Source organism: Paroedura picta, chromosome 17 (genome assembly GCF_049243985.1).
Source record: "Paroedura picta isolate Pp20150507F chromosome 17, Ppicta_v3.0, whole genome shotgun sequence".
In the NCBI taxonomy this organism is placed as follows: Eukaryota; Metazoa; Chordata; class Lepidosauria; order Squamata; family Gekkonidae; genus Paroedura; species Paroedura picta.
In genome coordinates, this window is record NC_135385.1 from 22,479,521 (window position 1) to 22,505,267 (window position 25,747).

Here is a 25,747-nt window from a genome sequence, read left to right on the forward strand (position 1 = left end):
CAGGCCTTCCTGTCCTCTACCATTCCCCGGAGTCCATTTAAGCACACACCGACTGCTTCAGTGACTCCATCCAGCCACCTCATTCTCTGTCGTCCCCTTCTTCTTTTGCCCTCAATCGCTCCCAGCATTAGGCTCTTCTCCAGGGAGTCCTTCCTTCTCATGAGGTGGCCGATATGTTCAAATCGGCCAATAAACGTTTAACAACTTTAAAAAATACTTTAAAAATGATTAACTCCCACCCATTTGGGAAACCTTTCCAGGGCCATCAAGAAACCCCGGGTTTGAGAAAGCCTGGTCCAAAGGAAGGGAAATAATTTTTGGGATCCCCAGGCCAATCTGGACTGGGGGGGGGATTTCTTTCTGACCTCAGAGTGGCTATCATAACTCATGGTCTATCCTTCTGGCTGACATTCCGTGACAGCTTTTTTTTTAAAGTAGGGACAATTGCACATAATAGTTTTAATATATTTCACAGCCATCCTTAAGATTTTGTTCGTATTTTTCAGGTGTTTTCCAGCCTTCTGAAATTCTGAGCTGTTGCACGTCTGAGCTGTTGGACAAAGCAACAATGGCCACTTCCATTCACCTTTGGGAGGACCAAACCTAGGTAGGCTTCATCCACACTTAAGCGCCTTTCCCAAGGGAAGCTCTGCTCAGCTGTCCTTTCCAAAAACCGAGTGACCCCCTCCTCCTCCAATTGTTTTGGGAGCAGATGTAAGGCTGTTCTCCACGCATACTTACAGTCCCCCCTCCCCTGGACAGCTGCTGTTTGTTTTCTCAATGTGAGGGGAAACTGTAAATATGCCACAGAACAGTTTTTTTTTTTAAGAGACGATGCACACGTATATTTATATAGGGGATTTATTTCCTCGGTAAACAAATTGTTTTCGCAATGCCCTCATCACTGACGCATCATTGCGCATATGCAAAGGAAAAAATCAAGTATCGGAAATATATGACTTAAAGGGTGGGCATTTGACTTGCACAAAGGTCCCAATGTGGGGGGGCTGGGACGGAGGGGAAGCTTGCACCAGGATGTGTGGGTTTCTGAGACACATGCAAAGTTCATGAATTGGGGAGATGCAAAGATTTTACCTGTGGAATCTTATGCATTTCCCTGTTAAGCTATATTCTACCTTTCTCAGAGAGAATTAGAGATTCAGGGGATTAGACCCAGGACCTTCTGCATGCCAAGCTGAGGTTCTGTCACTGAGCCATGACCCCTCCATAAATCCTCCATGGTCACAGGCAGAGGTCTTTCTCATTACCTATGGCCGGGTACTTTCAACTGGAGAGGCTAGGGATCGAACCTGGGACTTTCCTTCTCCTGAGAGGTTACTCAGTGGAACAGGCTTCCTTGGGAGGTGGTGGGTTCTCCTTCATTGGAAGTTTTTTTTTTAGCCATCTGCCAGAAATGCTGATTCTGTGAATTTAAGCAGATTGTAAATAGGTGGGCAGAAGGGATTGTGTCCATGCTTGGCTCTGTGGCCCTTTCTTGCATGCCCAGGGAAATGCAGATCACCACTTTTGGTTCGGGAGGTGAATTTCCTCCAGGCCAGAGTGGCCAGGGATCCTTGTTTTTTTGGGAGTGGAGCATCATCTGGGCATGGAATTGGGATCGCTGTGGGTGGGCAGGTAGTTGTGAGTTTCCTGCATTCTGGAGAGGGTTGGACTAGATGACATAGGTGGTCCCTTGATGAAACAATTATCACCCAAGAAAACGCATGCTTTGGAGAAATATTCATTTAAAAAACCCACAAATTTGTGGAGGAAAATGGATCGGTGTGAAAGTGGAGTGGGTTGAGATCTAGCGTAATCGCTGCAGATTCCAAGCAAAGATCAGATTGACAATGGACGGATGGACAGACGGACGGACGGACGGAAGGATTGATAAATAGATCACTGACAGTCATATGATGCATGCAACAAATCTTATTTTTAGGGATGGAAGAATTTCACAATTCCCACTTCACCCAGATTATCTGGGTGGGTCACCCATGTCCTTTCCAACACAGTTAAGTTGCAACTTGAAAAGTTGTCCAAAGGTAAGACTGGTTGCTATAACAAACTTGCCACTGAACTGACAGGCCCAACTTCTCTACGAAAAATATGGCACATGTTTTATGGTTCCAATAAGAACAGCGAAGGGTTATGCCATCCCTGTTTTATTATTTGCAGGTATTAACAAGTGAATGAATTCACACATAACTGTTTTATTTCTTTGCAACTATCTTTGTCATGAAAATATAGTGACAAAATTGCCGGATGTATTCTCAAAAATAAATCAGCCGCCTGGGCTGGCTAACTTGGGGTGCCTCCTAAAGGGCCATAAACGGTGGGGGCACGAATCTGTTTTCTCTTCTCTAATTCATTTTTATTTTACCAACTCAGCTATGGATGCAAACGGGGAGGGGAAAAGGCGGGGGGAGAAAACTAAGAGCACATCAAAATACAGAATCGTCAATATGTCCAACGATTACAACTCACTCATGTTCTTCACGGCCTAAACTGGGCGATAAAATCCTAATAGCAATTGCGGAAAACAAATAACTTTAATGAGGACAGAAAATAGTCTGCAATGCCCATGAATCCTTCCCCCGTGCTTCAAATTTATACAGCCTGGGTCTGCATTTGCCAAAACGGAGCCCTTATTTTATGACCGCATAGGTGTCCGGTCTTTCATTTTTCATCCAGGGAAGAAAATCAATATTGCAGTGAGAGCTGGTATAACACACAGAGCACTCACCTGGATGGCCCAGGCTAGCCCCATCTCATCAGATTGTGGAAGATAAGCAAAGTAGGTCCTACTTAGTCCTTGGATGGGAGACCACCGAAAAAAAAGTCCTGGGTTGCTACAAGCCGTGGCCAACTACCTCTGTCCATCTCTTGCTTGGACCTAGATGGACCAGGCAAACTCAATCCTGTCTGATCATGGAAGCTAAGTAGAGTCAACCCTTGGCCATCCCTTGGAAGGGTGACCTCCAAAGTATTCCAGGGTCATGGCATGGGGGTAGCCACTGATGAACTACCTCCAAATGTCTCTTGCCTGGTAGTCAGATGATGGTAGGATCACCTGGCTATATTACACATATGCTCTATGATAAATAAATGAATGTGCTCATAAGCACACAGAGGCCAACCATTGACTGCCCATCATTGTAGCCCTTTTGAACAACCAGTAGATCAGCTGTTCACAATTTTTTATCACTGGGAAACCCTTGAAACATTCTTCAGGCTTTGAGAAATCCCAGAAATGGCACAATCGTGCAGAATATGGTTGGAAAGCAGAGCTGTGGACATGCCCACCCAGGGCCCCTCCCCTTCCCCCAACCATATATGGTCCTATCACCTGATAAATGTTCAACAATTTTAAAAAATATATATAAAAATTTAGTAAACCCTCAAGAAACTCCAGGTTTTCACTCCACCCTGGTTGAGAAAGCCTGCAGTAGGTGAAAGAGATCGGCAAAGAATAGCTAACTTGTTTATCGGTGATCCTAATCTTGCCGAAAGTGAGAGATAGACACGTATTGCAATTCAAATGAGTCGAACAACGCACTTGTAGGACACATTTACACCTGTACCTATTTCTACAATTTGGCCCCCTGCCATTAATTGCCGGCCGGCGTCTTCCCTGACCCAGTTCTAATAAATTTCCATGAAATTTGCATTCCGTATCAGGAATCACAAATCCCTACTGGATTCAGGTTCATTCACATTCAGCAGCCCCCCCCACCCCCACGAAAATGGAAGGCGCCAATATTCACGGAGAGAATACCATTATTCGGACGGCTTGCATAAATTCTTTTTTGATTCCATAGCAACACTCTGCCCCCAACTAGGTATTGTGCGCCGGGATACAACCTTCTATTTACCCTAAATTCATTTTCAGATCGAAATGGTATCTTGTACTACACATGTCCCCGGTGATGGAGTTTGTCCTAGGAATTCATTAAACAGCCAAGCGTGTGGGGCTTTTCAAAAGCATCCCCTCCAATGATGCAAAACTGTCACTCCTGCACATATGCATGGGGCGCAAGAGGCCCACTGCTGAAGAGATGATCAGATGAGTTTCCTTCTATTAACCTGTGCTGATGAGAGCACCATGGCCCATGTTGTTCCACTTAGATCCACTTAATGACACTGGAGCTGGGGAATATTTCATGCCATAATCGACCATAAGAGGGCCAGGGACAGCGGCTCTAGGTGAATTTCTCTCTTGCCCTGCCATAAAATCCTGCCCGAGCTCCATGACAAAGCTATGGGAGGAATTGCAGTAGATGCAGTCCATGTAGCTTGGAGGGGATGCAATCTAGTTGCTTAAAAGAGATGTGTGTGTGTGTGTGTGTGTGTGTGTGTGTGTGTGTATGGCAGGGAGGACATTCAAGCTACATACCATCTACCCATAAATGTCGATAATAGCACACACATTTTTGCATACACCCAGAATTGGACCCTTGGCCCAACCAATTTGAAACTTCAGTTCTGGTAGCACTCTAGGAATACCCCGAATTTCTATGCCTTTTACCCTGGAGTGAGACATATTTTTAGTGGTTTTGCACATTCTACTCTCACCGGAGAGAAGACGTTCCCTGCCAGACCTGGGAATTGAAACAAAGACCCCTGAATTAAAGCTCTTCTGCATGTGTCTCTTCTAGAAAATGTTTATTTACATCCTAAACTCGCCCCAAAAGGAACGTTGCTGCAATTCATCTGCTGTATTCAGGTGGGTGGGCTGTGCACATTTTAGGACCGTTCTCCCCTCCCCCAAGCCCTCGGGATCCTTGCCACGCTAATACCAAAACCTATCACACTAATAGCCCTTTGCACCACGACTAGGCTCCCATTAGGAATAACCCTCGAAGCAGTGAGCTGAGACGGCTTTGCGCCTTGAGGGTTGTCGCGGTTGCTCTTTGCAGAATATCCTATTATACGGTCAGGAGAACCTTCCTTTCCCCCCTCTCAAAGAAGGGCTTTCCAACAACCTCACCCACAGCGGCCTCGCCTGGGCTAAATCCACCTAATGCGTCTGCTTCTTTCCCAGACTTGCTGATCAAAAAACCAGCAAAATAGTCCCATTTTCAAAGAGATGATGGGGTCGCTTAAAAATTTTGCAGAGATGTGGAAGAAAGGACACTTGCCACAAACACAGAGAGAGAGAGAGAGGGAGAGGGAGAGGGAGAGGGAGAGAGAGAGAGAGAGAGAGAGAGAGAGAGAGAATGAGAGAGAGAGAGAGAGAGAGAGAGAGAGAGAGAGTCACACACACACTTGCACACACAAACACACACACAAAATGGGCATTTGCAATCTCCCCCCCCCCCCCATCCTCACTAGAGGCAGCTCAAATCTTTACCTCCAGACCTTTCTTTTGCTGGCTGCTCACCACCAGCTAACAATTTATTTTCTGGGAACCCACTTTTTTTGGATTCCCCAACTCCCGCTACAAATCGGTGGATGTTGGGAGAGTTTTGCTGGATGGAGCCAGGATGTGGACGGTTAGTTGTTTAAAAATGATAAAGATGTAGCATCTGCGAATGGTATGCTGCATGCTATATTTTACGGGTGACTGTGGGTACAGATAAGCACCGATTCTTTAAGAGTAGCCAAACAAAATTCAAGCCCCATGCCACGTTAAGGACTGACAACTTTTCATTCCAGCTATAGGCTTATATCATGACTAAAAGTTGGTCGGTCTGAAAGGTGACCCAGGGCTTGATCTTTCTGCGGCTGCTTCAGACCAACACAACTCCCACCTGCTTCTGTCTCCATCAGTGGAAAAAAGCAAAGTTTGAAGACCACCTTAAAGACGAGCAAAGATGGCAGCCAGGGTGGAGTGCTCATGAGTCACTTCTTCCTACACTGGTATTTTAGAAGAGGAGGTATTTTAGAACACACCTTTCTGTGCGTGGGATACAATGTGCACCAAGCTAGACACAACCGAGCAACTGCAGGATACCCCCAAGTCCTGAATCAGTTGTGTGGGAAAACGATAAATAACTGGGCTTCGGTGCTGGGTGGGGTTTGGTTCAACCTTTCCCATAAAGTGTTTCCAGCCGCAATGACTACCCCCAGCCGCACTACAAAGAAAGGAAGAAAAACTTACAGGTACCTGCAGCTTTTCCCCATAGAGAGGAAACTGGTGTGTGTGTGTGTGTGTGTGTGTGTTGGGGCATGGATGTCGGGCATTGAATATGGGTGGGATGGAAGTTTGTTGTGACCCCCCCCCCCCCCGCTTCCTCCGATGATGTATCTGACTGCTCTCATGGTGAAGCAAAAACTTGACTTTATGCTTCCGTTTTGTTCTTCGGGACCGTAAAAAAGATTTTTTGCCTCTTCTAGGGATTGATGATGGGGAAGGGGGGGGTAGAGGAGATTCCAAGACACAAGCAGCCGTTTCTGATACTACCGAAAAGCTATAGAGGGATTGGGACAAATTGTCCCTTCCTCTCCTCCTTCCTCCCCTGCAAGCAACATTTATTCATTATTTATTTATACCCTGCTGGCCAACGTCATGGACTTTAATAGATGAGATCATTTTTTGTACCAGTTCCTCTCAAGGCCCACCAGCTTGTCCCACCCGAGAGACATCTCAGCCACCTGGATTTCGGGAAACCAGGTACTTGCTTGCAAACCGCTACCATCACCTAGTGGTGTAGAGTTGGATGGCTGCATCGGTGGGCTTCTCCTCTTCCAACGGCCATCGTTTTGCCAACAGGCTGCGAGGAACTGCGGGTACCGCATTAAGCAGATGCAGCACTGATGAAAGATTAACTCCGAGACGTTTTCCTCCCCGGCCTTTGTGCGCACGAGGCATTACTCATGGCACAGACTCTCTGGCTCCCCAAAAGCCGACGCAGGGCGATGATTGCACTTAAGTCTTTGCTTGGATATCTCCAAGCATCCCTGGCCTCTGGAGGTAGTGCCCTATTGTGTAAAACACACTGCAAACCAGCACACAAATCATACACCGAGAGAGCGGAGAGAGAGCCCTTTCCCGAAGATCTTTATGACTGATCTGTTTCTCCCCTCTTTCTCACTGACCACAAATACCAGCAGGGCAGAGCCCAGTAATGCAGAAATGTTAAGTGCTTGGCCACTCCCAAAGAAAAGAAGCACAGCTTGTTTTCTCTGCCGTGTGTCCTGGCCTGACCGTTATTGCTTATGACTTCCTGATAAACACGGTTTTGCAGCTGGGAACAAGTAGGAGCCATGGGCAATGTTTCCCTCCCCAAATTTGGAATGAAGTTCTGACTGGGGTTGAGACTTCTGATCTGCCGATTTAGGGGAGGGGGTGGGAATTCATTTAAAAGCCTGACAAAACACCATCCCCACCCCCTCCTCCCTCACTTTTAGGAGGGGAGTTTGATATTTGTCAGGCAGCCAATTATATGGATCTCCTCCTGTCCATTAAGCCAACCCATTAGATCTGGCTGCCCATTAGGAAGAACTGTAGGCTTCTGTTTTGCTTTCTTCTTAAATTACCATAAACAGCCATTAATGAGTCTTTCCAGTTACCTGCTACTGGACTATTCACTAGGATGCAGCTGAGGAAGGAGGGAAAGCGGAAGGAGGAGGGAGAGAGGGAGAGAGGGAGAGAGAGAGAGAGAGACCTCTCTGAAAATCACACAACTAAGACCACAAAGAAGTCATTTAGACAATATTCTGGAAACACAACAGAAAGAGCAATCTTCCTTCCTTCCTTCCTTCCTTCCTTCCTTCCTTCCTTCCTTCCTTCCTTCCTTCCTTCCTTCCTTCCTTCCCTTCCCTTCCCTTCCCTTCCCTTCCCTTCCCCATCCATCCATCCATCCATCCAGTTCAGAGGAACAGAAATTTAGATGGATTTTTAACATTGCTGGGGATAGGGGAGGAGAGATGATTCTGTCTCAAAGGTGTTTCATAACCATCTAGTGCAGAACCAAGATTAAAATTCTGTATCAGTCAAGGCAATCTATTGATTGGTGTGTTGGGGGAAGCGTAGATTGGTAAGTGGGCTAGATTGGTAAGTGGGCTAGTTTATTATTTGGCTTGGAGACATTTGGACAATGCTCCCATTACAATTTTTGTTTCTCTACCCAATGAGAAAAGTACAAAAACTCATGTTTCTGGTCCACTTTCCCTTTAAGGGATAATTCTTGCGTTGCTTCAGATGATTGGAATAATTAATGTCAGAATTTATACTGAAAAAGACAGTAAAGGGGGGCGGGTATAAGTAAGATTTGTTTCCCCTAAAGAAACTGTCTGGATGGGGTTGATGGGCAGTGAACAAACAGCAACCAATGTCTCTGTAAAGTACTTTTCAGTGATTTCTCACTTTTTAATACCTAAAGAGGACATCCAAGTCCCGACAAGACGGAATATATATGCAACCAAGGCCCTTGGAATAATTATGTGTTGTTAATTGAAAAAATGTTAATCATGTCTTATTAGGAGGCAGACAGGGTTAAATTGGTAAAATTTCAATTCACTTAGGCCTTATCTCTGGTCGAAAAGAGCCAGATGATTAATCCTTAATATTCTTCGGGGATACAGAGAACATCAGCAATTAAATTAACAACTACAAAGTTTATGCTCGGAGATTCAAAAAATGAAAGACAGAAACACTTTAATTTTTCACAAGTTGTTACCTTAATTATCTTCTTATTGCCTCTGTCTCTTCTCCCTCATTACAAAAACACACCCCTTCGTATTCGCGGATGTCTTTAATTTGCCGAAACTCGGCAGCTATGTGGGGGATGTCACCCGAGCGGCAAAAGTCATAAATCTTACTTTGTGTATGTTCATTGGAAATAAATTGTTCTGCTGTACCTAGTCCCTGGTTCATACTGGAAAATGCTGACAAATTTCTATTTCCCTGCAAACAATCAGCAATGCCAATCAAATATCAGAATGAGGGAATAAAACAGATTCTTCTCCTTCTTCGTATCAGAAACTTTCTCTAGCTAGAAGCATCCTCCGCATCTAGGCATGCCAACCTCCAGGGGGCTGCTAGAGAGGGCGGGAAGGATGGGTTGTGTCCATGCTTGGCTCTGTGGCCCTTTCTGGCATGCCCAGGGAAATGCTGATTGCCACATGGCCACATGGTCCAGAAAACCCAAACAGTCAGTTGACTTCGGCTGCGACAGCCTTTGACGATTCATCAGATCTTGAGATATTTCCCAACCTGGGCTGGTTGCAGATCTCTTCTGCCCCAACTTCGCTAACCCAAGCCAATGCATGCTAAATAATCTGCAGACCAGTTGCAAGAGCAGGGCATGGATGGATGATTCAGCAGAGGGTTATTTTGGGGGGTACCGTTTCCTCAGCTGCTGACAGGTGTTTCCACCACTGATGAATGAGGAATTGCACCAGCCTATCTAGAGAGCAGTGGACCCCCCCTCCCCTAATCTGAGGTCCTCTCAGCAGTAGCCAACTGTGCCCACCCCCAAATGCTAGCAATGCCGACCCAGCTCCGACAGTGAGCGAGCAATTCCTCCAAACAAGATTGCAACGCAATATTATACATTGCCACTGCATTATATTAAATTATTAAATTTTAATATTCAGATTGCATCAATGCACCCCAAATATTAAACATTAAAGTTAAATATTTAGACATATAAAATAAGACGGATGCCGAATTCTTTTTTTTTTTTCTGGATGAAGAAACTAAAGCGCTTGTGGGGAGGGGGGTGGGATTCCTGCGGTTTTTGCAAACCAGGAGAAGAAGATTGGAGGGGTGGGGGTGGGGTGGGTGGAGAGGGACCCTGAATCCTAATAATGTGATTAAATTACAAAGCATTCATGTTGATTATCTCTAGGAGAAGAAACATTATTTGATATTTAAATAAAGGCTGGGTAGAAAAGGCAACAATTAAAACACAGCTCCGTAAATACGGCTGGAATAAGACGCTGCAAATGGGGCAGACTGTCGGATTACGGAACTGAATTTGCAAACACTCTTTGTCAGTAATTGGCTACTGTGCAGGCGGCCCAATCTACAGCACCTGCACGGGGAGACAAAACTTTTGGCAGAGCTCCCGTGTGTGCTTATGCGGCATTCCGATTCACAAGCTGGGTGCAGATGTCCCACGGATACCTGCTTCTCAAGCCCGCTGTGTGTCTATCCACACATTTCTTCAATTTGTTTGTGGCAAATCAAGGCTCTCCCAGAGGGGGGCAGCTAATCGTTCCACGGCGGGGCACTTGGTTTGCACGGAAAGGATCCCTGCAGATCATTTTGCATCGGCATTTCAGACAGCCCGCTGCTGCCATGTAAGAGAGCTATGTAAGAAACCTAAGAAGAGCCCTGCTGGGTCAGACCAGGGGTCCACCCAGTCCAGCATCCTGTTTCACACAGCGGCCAACCAGTTCCTCTGCAGGGCCTTCGTGGTCTCCCCTCCAACTACAAACCAGGGCTGACTTTCCTTAGTTTCCAAGCTCTGGCCAGTCTAGTTCCTTCAGCTTGCGGAAGAAAAGGATTAATGGTGTGGAAAACCTACGGGATGAACATAGGTGAGCATTTTCTTCCCGACAATGACGGAGGACCCTCTCTGCTCTTCAGAAGTCTGGCAGACTCCAGAGAAACACTCAGATTTCTCGGTGGCCCCTCCTACCCCGTGAAACGAGCTAGGAGATGAAGCTCTTAAAAAACACTTTCTCTTATTAGGTTACACAACTGGGCCAAATGCTGATATTTCACTGTAGCTTTGCTGGCTGAATTGGACAGCAGTCACTTAAGAGAAAAATCCAATTCTGGAATTGGAGAACATTTTTCCGGTGTAATTGTGGCTTCTGTTCTCTCTGTATGATGCCTTAGCAAGACAGTATGAGCTACAGTTTTGTGTGGCGTGGGTTACGGCTCTTCACTGTAGCATTTTTACTGACTGTCGCTCCCCATGTGGCTGTGACTCACTGGCAGATCATCCGCTTGGCATGCAGGAGGTCCCTGGTTCAATCCCCGGCATCTCCCATTGAAAACATGGAGCTATAGTTTATGTGAAAGTCCTAGGCCTGAGACCCAGCAGAGCTACTGCCACTCTGAGTAGACAGTTTGGTTCAGTATAAAGCAATGTCATGCATATGCTGGCGGCCAGAAGTGGAAGACAAGTCTTGCAAACAAAAGAAGGGAGGAAACGCATCTTCCATTCCGGAAAGAAGAGGAACTGCAGAGCAATCCTACCTGAGAACAACATTGTCTGTGTGTGGATGTGTGGGTGTGGGTGTGTGTGTGGGCAGGGGGGCAATATGGCCAGGACCCAGCCATGACAAAATCCTCCACACCACTGTCAAGCAACCGCCGGGGGTGAAGCATCAAAGTTAGGAGTGCATTGCCTTAACCACTGACTCAAGGTTTCAAGCCCAATTTTGTCCTGCTCTTGAGGACGCCCTTATGGCCAATGATTATGCAGCTCGATCCTCGCCCCCCACCTGCAAGAGGCCGAGAGCAGTGGCTGGGGGGGGGGGAGAAGTCTCGATAAATCTCATCTGGACCGTTTTCCGAAGCAGCAAAATGCATTACCAGCCCTACTCTCCTGGCCACTTTCTTCTTCCCCCCCCCCCCCCATTGCTATTGCATCTGCAGGGAAGTCAGGGCTTTTTTTTTTAAACAGCATAACAAACTTCCAGTTGCTAAAGTGGTTTCCGCTATTACTGAGGCCCGTGAATTAGATTTAGCAGAGCACAATATTCGGCTCCAGATATTGGAAGGCTGAGAATCAAATGTAGCCGGGCCTTAATGTCATCAGCCCTGACAGAGACACTGACCAATTAAGTAGCACTCATTTATTCACACGTGGCGAGGCCTCTGGGCAAGTTTCATTTCCTCCCTGGCTCAGACAGATGTGTCCGTAGTTTCCTGGCAGTTCAGGTCTGGTTCCAGGTTTTTAGGAGAGAGGGGCAGGCCAGGAAAGGGGAAGAGAGCTGTTTGGTTTTGGTGGTGGTTGTCGTATCCTGCTTTTTGCTACCTGAAGGAGTCTCAGAACGGCCTGTAATCACCTTCCCTTCCTCTCCCTACAAGAGACACCCTGCGAGGTAGGTGGGGCTGAGAGAGCTCTGAGAGAACTGTGACTAGGCCAAGGTCACTCAGCTGGCTGCATGTGGAGGAGGAGCGGGGAATCAAAGCCAGTTCTCCTGATTACAGGCTGCTGCTCTTAACCACGACATCAAACTGAATGCCAAAATGGAAGGGAGGGATAGAGGAAGGAAGGAAGGAAGGAAGGAAGGAAGGAAGGAAGGAAGGAAGGAAGGAAGGAAGGAAGGAAGAAAGAAAGAAAGAAAGAAAGAAAGAAAGAAAGAAAGAAAGAAAGAAAGAAAGAAAGAAAGAAAGAAAGAAAGAACGACTCAGCCTGACTGCAGAGTGGGAACCTGTACCTTATGCAGATTTGACACTATCAATCCATGGTCTCCATAGAACCTGGGAGTCGTTTGCTCAACAGAAATAAATTGTCTCTCTAGAAGGTTATGTGCCCCATTCATCTTTCTGTGCCAGTTCTTCACCCACTGGGAATGGTAACTCGCTGGCTCTGATTGGATCTTTAACTTTTGACTGGTTATTGTTTTCATACTTCTGCTGTGTGGCAAAGCGACATACTTGCCTCCAGGTTACTTAATCTTCTAGCTGCATTATCTATTAACTTCCACCTTCCTAATCTCCCCCTCTTTGGGGAAAAAAGCAACAACATTCCTTGGAGAGGGAAAATTGCTCCTTACCCCAGAATAAAAATGGCCTTTATAACTGGAACACACACACAGTAATTCCTGCTCGAAATGCACAGTTCTGACAGAATTAGGATTGCATGGGCTGTTTGCTAAATTTCCACATAAGAGAGAAGAAGCAACGAGGAAATAATCTATGTTATCCAAATGCAGACAATTCTTTGTTTAACCTAGCTTCAGCTTAACACGTTTCCCACCTGGAATTTTCAGCACCCACCTGAGATGTTTGCATTCAAAGGGAGGCTTAATGAATCATTTAATTGCAGGGATTTTGGCACCTCTCCAGACAATATATATATCACACATTTTCCCCCCAGGACACAAGGGTGTGAGCGCCTTTTAAAAAGCAATTTTAATCTTTTCGCAGGCAGGCAAGTGGCATAGGTGCTATATACTTAAACCACAGGAAGGCATGTTCTGTCTTTGAGGAAGTGCTAAAAACAAACAAAGCCAACCTACAAAAATGGCAGTCTTGGGTATTTCCATCACGTTAATAGAGATTACTTTAGAAGAGAGGAGGAGAGAGAGAGCATCCATCAAAAGCACGACTACTTTGAAATGTGCAAGTGGTCCCTATTTCATTCATTTGATGCTAATTCCCCACCCCCCAGTAACGTCAGCTCTCCATTTCTTATAATTGCTTTGGTAGACTCATTTCTGCTATACGTTTTTGTTTGATTGTTTCAATCCCAATTTGCATTCTACGCATACAGCGGTGCTTCGTTTATTTGGAAAACATGCATTACAGGTGACACTTACTTACATCTTATTTACAATTACTTATTTACAGGAACAGTTTCGAAACTCTGTCCTCCCAGCTCAAAACATCAGCCAAACTATCACCATACTTCAAACTTATCCTTGCATTACTCCTCCCACCAGAGGAGAGAAGAAAGGACGGCTGTGAAATGGGTTGGTTTAAATGTGTTTTAGTATGATAACTTATACTGTGTTACTTAATTGTTATCATATGGAGTCACCCAGCCATATGTAGTAAACCATATGTAAGAACCCACCCTGAGTCTTTGGGGAAAGGTGGGTTATGAAGAAAACATTCATTCATTCATTCATTCATTCATTCATTCATTCATTCATTCATTCATTCATTCATTCATTCATTCATTCATTCATTCATTCATTGCTGCTACCGACAGATAAGTCACAAACGTGTGCATTTCACAGGGGCAGGGAGGTGAGTGTGAAACTAAAAGTAAACAGGATTAGCTCTGTTCTTGGGAAAGTGAGATCAAAATAGCACGAAAGGAAAATATAAAAAATTAGCAGGTGTGGAATAGTACGGGATGGAACCTGGGTGCATTCTGCACACATTAGATAATGCACTTTCATTGTGCTTTCACAGCCAGCACTGTTGACTCAAACTGGCAGGAGCTGTCCAGGGTCTTTAATGTCACCTCCTACCTTGGAGATGCTAGGGATTGAACCAGGGACCTTCTGCGTGTAAAGCAGAGAACACCCTGCATTTTGGGAAGGGCTTTTTGGTTGCCACGAGGGCTAAACCTATCAGATTAACCTTTATTATTGTTACAAACCAGGTGAGCCTGTTGGCTGCATATGTGCATAGTCTGTCTGACGTCTACAGCAATTGCAGCTGATAGGCCAGCGAAGGTGGGCAGCCAATTTAACACATACAGGAAATGGCCGGAGGACCAGTTAGCCTCTCTATACTTCTCACAGTTTCTGTGCATCTATAGGATCAGACGGCTGGGATGCTTCGCAGTTCACGTGCACTCAGCCAAGCATCTCATGCATGATTTTGAGAAATGTTTTATTCAGACCAAGGGAAACTGCCGCTTAGCGCTTGAAAAATTCCTAAAAAGAGATCATCCAAAGAGCGTACGCTATATCCAAAGGGCACAGTCGCTGGATGGGGTCTGACAACCATATGCAACCCAAAAAAACTGTACCAGGAATATAACCTTCCATTAATTCCTCCTCTACACACACACATACACACACACACACACACACACACACACCTCAACTTTTTAAATTTGCAGAAACACTCACTCCAGATTCCGTAACTCTAAACCAGCCGGATAATATTCCATTTTGCATTGGGGTATGGGTTTAGTGGTCATGACCACGATAGTCCAGATTTTGGAAGCGAATCAGGGTTGGCCCTCATTAGTACTTGGACAGGTCATGGCCACGAGGCTTGTTACACAGAGGAGTGCAGTGGCAAACCATTTCTGAACTCTTCTTTCCTTGAAAACACTACGGGATCACTACAAATCAGTTGTTACTTGGTGGCTAAACAACAACAACAGCAAAGTGCACGTAGCTATCCTCTTGACTGTAGATATTAAAAGTGACTTTGCACCTGCTGAAATGAACCCCTGGGACCCCTGGGTTAGAGCACCTGGTTTGTGTGTGGAAGGCCCCCCAGTTCAATCCCTGCCATCTAGAATCCTAGAGTTGGAAGGGACCTCCTGGGTCATCTAGTCCAACCCCCTGCACTATGCAGGACATTCACAACCCTCTCGCTCACCCACTGTCACCTGCCACCCCCTTGAGCCTTCACAGAATCAGCCTCTCCTTCAGATGGCTCTCCAGCCCCTGTTTAAACATTTCCAAAGATGGAGAACCCAACACCTCCCGAGGAAGCCTGTTCCACTCTAGTTTAAAAGGAACTTGGGTACTGTGGAAGACCCTTTGCTGCCCCTGAGACTCATTGCACCTCCGAGCTGACAATTTATTGAATTTATTGATATAGAGATTTATACCCTGCACCCCCACCCAAAGGTCTCAGGGTGGGCCAGAACTATGCAGAACAAAATAAAATGCATTAATACTGAACTTCATGGCTCAGTCCAGCTCAGAAATCTTCATAAGCTCAACATTCTAACTTTTATAATATCTTGTTCACCATGTTTTCAGGAAAAGAGGTGAACCTTCCCCCCCCCCCAAAGTTACAAATGAGCAGACCTCTTGAAACCAAGAGCCTATTTTTTAAAGCAGAGGGAAGATCTCAAGCTTGAAATTTCATCAACTATGCTTGTTCGGCGCCCTGCTCCTTCTCAAGAGCAAAGGTATCCGGGGAACAAACGTTTATAATATACACGCAGCACTTGGGTTTGAAGAGGGGGTGTGGGGAGGGAGAAAAAAAGTCCTCCTGAAAATTACACTGTGTTTTCTAATCTCCCCAAAGTTGCTGCTTGGACAATTTTCGGTTTTGTTAAAAATGACAAGTGATACTTCATTTCTTAGTAAAAGGTTAATGCTAAGTCTCCCAAGTTTTATAAATTGCGCTCTTTCCATAAAATAAACTCCTGCATGCTGGTGTGTAAGATTAGAGAAAAATGTGCCCAGTGCTCAAAATGGATGGATTTTGCATTTCAAGGTGACAAGAACAATGTCAGGCACAATCGATCGATCACTGCATAATTATTATTGCAAATGATCCATATCCATGCCGCAAATCTTAAGGGGAATTTAATGAACCAGTAAGCACATCAATAATAAAATCTACTTGGTCTCTGTTGAATCTCAGGTCTCGGTTAATTACTCTCAGTATTCCAGAATTAAGGGTGCATCTGCCCATCAATCTCCAATTTTGATATGTTTATTTCCTTCACTCCTCCCCCTATCAGCCCCAGATTGAAACCCAAACACATGGCAACCCTATAAATGAAGATTGTTATTCCTGTTTGGCCCTTGAATCAGCTAAACATCTTCATTATGCTCCATGCTAATTCACAGCACACCCTCTTCCTACATGTATGGACTGAGAATTCCCATTTCATTTTATCTGAAGAAGCGTGCATGCAGCTTACACCTTGAATAAAACTGTGCAGTCTTAAAAGACTCAAATTTTGTTTGCTACCCATCTGAATCCATCTACAGATGTCTATCTACTGTGCATGGGCTGCTACCACAGCTATGCCTTATCTAAAGACAGCGATTCGTCTTTATTTAGCCAACAGCAAGGATCAAGCCATGTCAATGTCCTCCCCTCATGGCAACATTGAGACACTCAGTGGGAGTGAAGCCGAGAGGAGCAGGGACTCTGCCCCAAGTGCCCGAACACCACATAAATGGCCCAAGGAAAGTGGATTCGGAAATGCATAAGGCTCTGTGGATACGGTGGACCTCCCTTAAAAATCCAGTAAACTGCCTAACTGCAACGTTGACGACAACCCCCCCCCCAAAAAAAAAAAATCAAAGGATTTTAAGTTACACTCAGGAGATTTTGATGGATAGGCCTGCAATCCAGGGCTCCCTAGGTGATGAGGGAATGCAAGAAAGCCAGAAAAAGATCTTGTGCTTGGCCCCGGGGCTCACAATTTACTCTACTCTGATATGCAGCTCAACCCCACTGGAAGGAACGAAAAACTTTGGGCTGGATGGAAGGAAATGGGTTGGAAGCACGACCACAAAGCGTTAGCCTGAAGGGGGTTAAGAAGTGAGTCTTTAAAAGGCACGTTTCCTTCAGTGTGCTGCAGTCTAGTTTTGAAAGCAGGCATCGTTCAGTTACTGTTTCAGGTTTGCCGCTGATGAGGGGGGGAAACCCACATTGAAGACAAAAGGCGATCTTTCAAAAGGCATGCAGCTGGTACAGTTTTAGGCAGCATCGTGCGTTTATCCAACTGGAGATCTCCCGCTTTTGCAATTCATCTCCAGATGATAGAGATCAGTTCCCCTGGAGAAAAATGGCTTCTTTTGAGGGGGGGGGACACTTGATGGTTCCCTCCCCTCGCCAAACCCCCCAACCCTCCAAATCTTCACCTGTTTCCTGACCCAAAGTTGACCGCACCAGCCAAGAAGAGCAGATGTACTCAAGAAATTGTTGAACTACGGACTTGTATCGTTAAAATTTGGCCCCAGTAATTGTGACAATGCTTTGATTCCGCATGGCATTTTTTGGTTGGCGTTCAAGTTCATTCTTCTGCCTTTAAAACTTCTCCCCTCCCTTCTCCTGAAAAAAAACACACCGTAGCAACCCCGAAACGGTTTCCTGAAACAGATTTAAAACGAAGTGTCCAAGACCGCACTGCTACTGTAGCCTTATATTATTGTTATTAATCTTTGCAGAGCTCCTTTGGTTTGCAAACTGCTTAACTCATTAATCCTCAGAAGAACTTTCTGGAGTGGAACCATTAATATTCCTGTTTTGCTGGAGGACGGAGGCATTATTCAGGGAGATCTCCCAACCCCACCACGAAGGCTCGGAGCAGCCCCTCCCCAGTTAGGCCCACATGCTCTAAATGGACTTTGCCTCCATCTTGTAACCGTTTCATGGATTAATGCACAGGCACGTGTGGCTCATGACACAATATTTAGGAAGCGTAGAGTGCTCTTAAACGTCATTTAATCACTTGTTACTTGCACGAGTTATGCTATTCAATTTGGACTAATAGATGTTAAGTGCCATATAACGTTGTCTGATTCATGGAGACCCTACGCATTAATGATGTTTTCCAAAACAGCCATGCAAAGGGAGGACTGAGGCCTCTTGGATGGAATCAGTTGGGCCCCGTCTTGTCCTGACGCTTCAACTTCCCCAAGAATTATTGCCTTTCCCTTTCCTTTCTTATTTTTTACCTGCAATGTACTTTTTCAAGGACCGACCTTTCACCCTTGTTGTGCAACATACCTACATCCTGGAGAAGGATTCGTTCAGGAAAGTCACACAGACCTAAAACATTTACAACATAATTCAGAGCTCTGCAGGGGCCGAATTTAGGAGTATCGCTTCATCAATGCAGGTCACTGGGCCTCCAGCTCTGCCAGTTCGGAACAGATTGGAGATCAACTGGTACCTCTTCCCCTATTTTTGCACCAGCTGACGGAGTTAAATCTTGCCACAGACCAGTTAAAGGCAAGGACACTCTGGCAAAGGGAAACAGGCAGCCCCGTTTTAAGCCAGAAGCAAACTAATCACTGGCCTACAACCAGCTCTGTCTACCCCCGTGTAGGTCATTTTAGCAATTTACAATAAGAGCCCACTGGGCTCTTGGAATCCTCTGTTAGCTAATTGTAGAGTTGCCTTCATTCAGCTGGGCCTTTATTTATTTTGTTTTCCATGGGCCCTTTCACTGGCAAAGAACCCATGATGGCCTCTTTGTACTCCAAGAGCCTTAATGAGTCAAACACCCTTGACGATGCTTGAGATTCATGCGTGTGCTCCATTATTAAACCATTCCCAGGGTTTCTTTCTTCCTTCTTTCCCCCCATTGAAGACCGCAAAAAGGTACATATTTACTCAACAACGGAGGCAGTGTGGCTGGGCCCCTAACAAGAAGAGGCCCATTTTATCCCTAGCTCCTCTCAAAGCCAGCTTGGCAGTCAATGAGATTTGAAGGGTGTGTGTGTGTGTGTTGCAATTCACAACTATCCACATTTGGAGAGGAGTTTGTTTGTTGTCTTGCTCCATTCTGAATGCTTCAGATCATCCTACATTGTGCTTAAAACCCAAACAAATCAGAAAGGGGGGGGGGAGACCTTCGTTTTTTGAAACCAATGAAGAGTGGGGATTTGCTAAACCTGTCACACATGCAGATGCAAAGGGGTATCAATAGAATGATATGAAATTGGTGATCAGTAGAGAGTCCTGCCCATGAGGGGGGGAAGAAATGACCACTGAGGTGAGGAAAATTGCCGGCCACGCAGAACTTCCCAATTGCACTGTAATCTTTCCTAAAACTTCAGAGCAGGTTTCAGAAAGACCGGAGAAAAGTTGGGGGAACTGTAGGAGGTACACAAATGCACCATGAGGCTGTGGGAAGCAAGAAAAGCAAAACAACAACAAAAACTCTTCTTCTGCACCCAGGGCAGATAACACAGGCCAAACTCTTATCTATGCTGTTGCTATGGTGAATTATTCCGATCAGGTACACACACGTGTGTGCATCCACGCACACACACATTTGTGCTATTTGCTGCAAAAACCTGTACAAGCCCATAAAATATTCTTAGAGATAGAACTCTTATTAAAAAATAAGTCAATACAACTTCACAGACAGGCAATGGAATAATTGAATTGGGGGGTGGGAGGAGAGGCGAGGGAAAGACTGTCCTTTATATCCTATTAAAACAAAACTTGCCTTTTTAAAAATAAAAAAGTACATTTGCTCTATTGTCTTTGAAGGAAAGGCTGGCCAAGAATCTCAAGAGAAATCTTAAAGCTGCTCATTATCTCAGGGGGGGGAAAAATCTGTTTTCAAATTATTTTACCTCCTCACACAGTGATATGTAATACTGTTTTGTTTGATGCTTAATACTGGCTCAGATTATGGTGGCATTCCAGCTCAAGGAGCCCATGAGCTCACCACAAAAGAAAGGGGGCTGGTACAGAAGTAAACACTGACACTCCAGCCCCTTGCTATAACCCCATGACAAAATAAAATATGCTTTAGGACACTGGGATGGACAATGACAGGTTTCCCGAATGGGCGCGAACCAGAACATTACGGTTCAGTTCAGGGTTTGGCGCTTTCATAAACTGAACACCTGAACCTAGGCGAAAGACCCCAAATTATGGTTCGTTTTGGGCAGGTCCATTCCACCCCCTCCCCTTCCAAGGGAAGTGAAGTGAAAAGAACTGCTAAAGTGGCTGGGGAAACAAGACAGAAGGTTTAAAGGGCTATAGGCATATAGGTCTATAACCATCTATAAGTAGCATATTCTGAACCTTTCTAGTAGAGACCTATAAGATGCCTAGGTTTCCTACTTCCTTTCCTCAGAGAAGGACCTCCACATAAGTATCCCAAAAATCTGTTTTCTGCCTAAGGCCATGGGAAGCCACTACTAATCAGAGCAAGGGTGAGTTAGGTGGTCTGATGATATAGGAAACCTGGGCATGAAATTGGAATCACTGTGGGAGGGCAGGTAGTTGTGAATTTCCTGCATTCCACAGGGGGTTGGACTAGATGACCCTGGAGGTCCCTTCCAACTTGATGTTTCTATGGTTCTATGATTCGACTCTGAAGAAGACAGCCTTGTATACATGAGTGTATTCACAACCCCACTGATGAATTCCTAAGTTTCGTGTTATCTTTTGCTCTTCCGCAGAGGCTCAAGACAATTCTGTGTCCAAAGCAGGTGCCTGTGGAATTTCAATATCCCAAGAATATTTTAATTGCCTTCCATGTTTGGGATAGCCCGGGTGCTACGGGATTACACAGTATAAGTCTTGGCATGATACCTTAAGCATTGCATGAATTGTAATGGTAGTAAAGAACCACTTGCTAGCAAAATCTAGAGCGGAACTAAATATTTATCATTTATTTGTAATTTATGACAGTCCTTGGCCAATACAAAAGGGGGGGGGGGTGGGGAGTGAAAAACCACAATTTCAAATTTGGCCACTTGGGTTTCATATATCAAATTCCAAAGCGGAGTTTTGCATGCCCAGTCTTAAACGTGGCTTCAAAATTCATCTGCTAGACCTGTTGTTGCCTCATTTTTTTATCATCATTATTTTGGCAGGCATCAAATAAGGAATCTCATAAGCTGTCAAATGTCCAGTACTAAACACCTCTGCAGCTACACTTTCAAATGCTGTCACATGCTAAATACCACGGCATTTACACGCAGCACAACTATAATATGCAGCCAAACGTTACATACTAATAGCAAGCCAACTATCACAACACTGTCAAACACAAAATGCTGCTGTGATGGCAGCTACTGCTGAATGTCAAACGTTATACTCAAATATTGAAATCAAACCCTAAATTGTTGTCTAACAATAATGCCACCGGGTGACAAATAGAGGTATCAAGATTCCGGGGCCTATTCGGTACAGATCTGGAAAACATTTCAATCCCAAATTCGGTGCAGGTGTTTCCAAGTGGGAGGGCAGGGAGGAAATGGGACCCAACCAGAATTGGGCACTGAGAAGCACGCCCTGGGGCATTCCAATGTCTGGATTAGTTATTGAAGTTGCAGGCTGGACAGCTCCCCTGCTCCTTATTGTGGTTCCCTCTGTTTACCTTGTTGAACAGCCACATTTGCGAACCAATGGAGAATCTGAGCTTTTGTTCCAGTGTGGGCAAAGAAGGGTGTCCGGCATTTGCTTAAAAACTAGTGCTCAGATAATTCAACATATACCGGATGGGCCATCATTAACGAGAGCAGCAAAATGTACTCTAAATTTAGATTCCGGTGTGTAGCCGTGTTAGTCTGAAGCAGCAGAAGAAAGTTTGAGTCCGGGGACGCCCCGAAGACCAACAAAGGTTTAATTCAATGAGTCTGGAGAACCATGGGGCTACACAAGAGCTCTCCAGGTGTTATGCAGAATTTTGGCTGGCTGCTGACGTCACTAGACGTCCCTTGAGCCCACTTCAACGGTTGCTCTACAGGCCTAGTCTCTTTCTCCACAATGGAAATGGGAAATTATCGATTGATTGATTGGCTGGCCCTCACATCTTACTTCAGCACCCACTTCTCTGAAGGGGCGTGGCAACACTTCTGGAATTCCCCAAAGCCGGAAAAAATATTTCAGGGGCTCCTCCAACAGGTTTTTAAAAGGTTGGTTTAGACATGCATAACAGACTTGAACTTGTCACTGGAGCAAAGAAGCATGTCTATGTGACATCAGTTTCAAATGGCCTATGAACCCAAACACTTTTTATTATGTGTGAGAGAGAGTTTTTGTTTTGTTTTTTACATAATTTGGCTTATGTACCAAAAATGGCATCCACACCACACTAAGGCATTTATCTAGCTAGGGATAACATCTCGTATTTTGATTGGATAAATGCTCTCTTTTAAATCACAGGTGTAAAACAGACTAGTTTAGAAGTCTGCATGCTTTTGCATGCACTCAGACTAATTCTGAGGAGTCAATTAATTTTGCAAGATATCTACCTGGGCAGTTCTATAATTGTCCAAAATCAGACATCAACTGCTTCCCATTTCAGGCATCAGAAATGACCAAAGACAGGAACTGCTTTCAGATTACATCCAGGTAACCTCCCCTCCACACTCACACACACAAAACCTCCACATCACTAGATCTGATCAAATTACAAGACTGCTCAAAACATGCTAATCATCCAAGGGGCTAGACTTTAAAATGCAAAATGGAAACTGAAATAAGACAGCACAATGCTGGCTAATTGCAGAGAAATCAAATTGGCCCTACAGATTTTGGGGGCCTTTCCTAAACACCTAGACAAGTCCCACTCAATAGCTGCATTTGAAATAAAACGAGAAGAGATACAGGATGCAAGGACCTGTTTGCATTGCTGAGGGAAGGAAAAAGTAATATGCACTTTAAAAAAAAGTTTTATTTCAGTTTTCCCAGGAGCTAGGTAGTTGAAACAATATTAATATTATTGACTAGCGGGGATATAATTATATTTCATCCTGAAGTTGGTGTCGGTGTGAAGTCTTCATATCAGGCAGTTGTATAGATTTCCACATATTCATGGTCCTGCTCCAAAGACAGATCAAGATGGACAGCTTGCTAACCAAAAACAACTTCTCAGCCACAGTCATAAGCTACTTAACAGGAACGAGGCCTGTAACGAACCAAAGATGCCAACTTTGCCCTCGTATGGTTCCTACCAACATCACCAGAGGACCTAGCAAAATCAGCCATAGAACCTCTGGTTCTTCCTCCACTTCTGTGACTGATGTGGCAGCCACACCCTTTTGCCCTCTGCACTGGACAAACAGGCCAGAGAATTAATGGGCAGAAGTCTCACATTAAATCCCACAATGTGCAAAAACCTGTGGGGGAACACCTTGACCCTACAGGACATTCAGCTGCTAACCTAAGAGTAGTGACTCTCATTCAAAGGAATTTCAAAGGGAGATCCGAAAGAGAGATGGCTGGATTGCAACTGGTAATGAAGCTCAACACGACACACCCTCCTGGACCGAATAGAGACCTAGGTTTCCTGTCTCACCCATGTTGATTTCTCCAAGCCTACTACCCCTCTGCAATCACACCTGCTACTGTCATTCAGCGTCTGAAGTCACTCTACTCTACAAGATAGAAAGACGGATGGACTCAGATCCTAGTAGTATCCAAAGTCAGCCATAACTTATGAAAGCTCATCCCCAGCCACAAATTTAGTTAGTCAAAGTTGTTACTCAACTCTTACTCATTTCTGAAGCTACCACAGATATTTACACAATGAAGGAATTTCAGAGAGAGAAGGAGGGGGAGAGAGCCTATCCTAAATCTGCCTCTCTGTCTAAGATTCATAAGTCATAATATTGATGTACCCAAAAAGGAGAACTATATTCCACTAGTTGTTTGTTGGACATACACACTCATTCTATATGTATACCAGATTCCTATAGGACCAACTATATTGAAAGATTATGAATCCTCTTAATTCTTACAATGGAGTCAAGTAATCTAGTTTTAAGAGTTAATTTAAAAATATACGGCTTTACACGCCCTTGAGGTCAAACTGATATCAGAAAGGAACCCTTGGTGTTTCCTGTTATTTTTTTTTTGGGGGGGGGGGGGAAGGGGAAGGAAAGGGAGGGAAACAACGACACAACTGATCGTAGCCCTTTTCACATTGATAAATGCTGCTAATAAAAACCTGAACTGCCAGGTGAAATTCTGGTCAAAAAGAAGAAAACAGAAATTGAAAGAGTTGGCTTTTAAAGGTCAAAGATTAATTACTAAGAAAGCAGGTCAGGGAGATTTCCAAGCCCAAGAGGGCACACTATCAAAAGCTGCCAGTGCTGTGTGTGTTGGGTTATAACAAACACAAGTATCAGGATTCGCCAGGGAGGGAAAGTTCATTAATACTGCGAGATTTCGTTCTTGTCTGTGCTGCAGGTAAGGAAAGGCTGAATTGCTACCTGTAATTAAACTTTTTTGAAAAAAAGTTTTCTTTATCAGCAAATCTTTATGCGGCACAAAGTGACAGCTAACACACCCAAGCCCCAGGCCTTTAGGTGGGAAAGCTTCCTCACCAATTCAATCCAAATGCAGCAAAAACAAAACAAAACAAAAAAACTAGCGTGGGTTACAGAACTTGCCATTTCTACTTCTCTGTTCTAAATTATTTCCTGCATAAGTGACAGCGTGTGTGTCCAAGTCCAATTCTGCATACCTTTCAAATACAAAAATCATTAAGCTCTGCTGAAGAATGGGAAATGCCTTTTGGTGAATCCAGCCCGTGACAAAATCTCATGCCTTGACGAGAAAACTAAGAGAGCAAGAGAAAGGGGGCTTAAGGAAATGAGGGAGGTGCGTGTCTTGGTTTTGTAAACACATGGATACATCTAACTGGTGGAAAACTAAGCTGACTTATGTGCAGGGAGGATCAGACATAATCAACCTTGTTCAGAGGTAAGAGCAAGCCCAGGTAAAGAGAAGGAAACAAGTTGTGCAAACGCTGGCAGATCTATGACAAGTTCCAATATTCTCTCGCAGGGTCAAACAAAACCAGCAAAACGCCTCCAAAAGTACACATACACTCAAACATGAGTGGGGTGTGTGCATGGGAAAGCACCAGAATGTACGGAGAGAAAACATATCATCCTGTATATTTAGCCATTTAAAACCCCGCTGATCAATTGTTACAAGAGCAGAGTCTCTTTCTCTGCATCTCACCGTCTGGAACGACACATGCATATTCTCTTGTAATTGTGCAGGAGTAGTTCTGAAAGGGCTATGCATGTGTGTTCGGACAAAACGGAGAACATAACAAAAACTGCATGATCTTTTGCCCTGATTTGTCTCTATATTTGACCAGGTGCGGTTGCCGCACTGCAAGTCTTATTCCTGTTGCTCAGCTCACAGATCCGAAGAGGGTGGGTGGGTGGGAAGTTAACACACTAAATTCAGGGGTGCAAAGAAATGTTTCCATGCTAATTCACCTGGAGCATCGTACGGAAAACAGCAACGATCCTGCGACCACCAACACCCGGGTCAAGTAATGCGATGCCAAAATGACCAACCAGCCTCCGGAATGACCAGTCCCAGCATAAAATAAACACACATTATGTAGCTACAAGGGACTCGGTGTCTACAACTAACACAAATCTCCAATGCACCATTTGGAAACTCCCTCTTAAAAAAAAAAAGATAGATACAAAGCAGACGTGCACACATTCT

The 25,747-nt window shown here is 44.7% G+C and overlaps 1 protein-coding gene across 21 annotated transcripts in view; it reads right to left on the reverse strand.

Moving 5' to 3' along the window:
• The window catches only part of RBFOX1 (RNA binding fox-1 homolog 1), an 832,795-nt gene that overhangs the window by 252,084 nt on the left and 554,964 nt on the right, over positions 1-25,747 (reverse strand). The window lies entirely within an intron of this gene.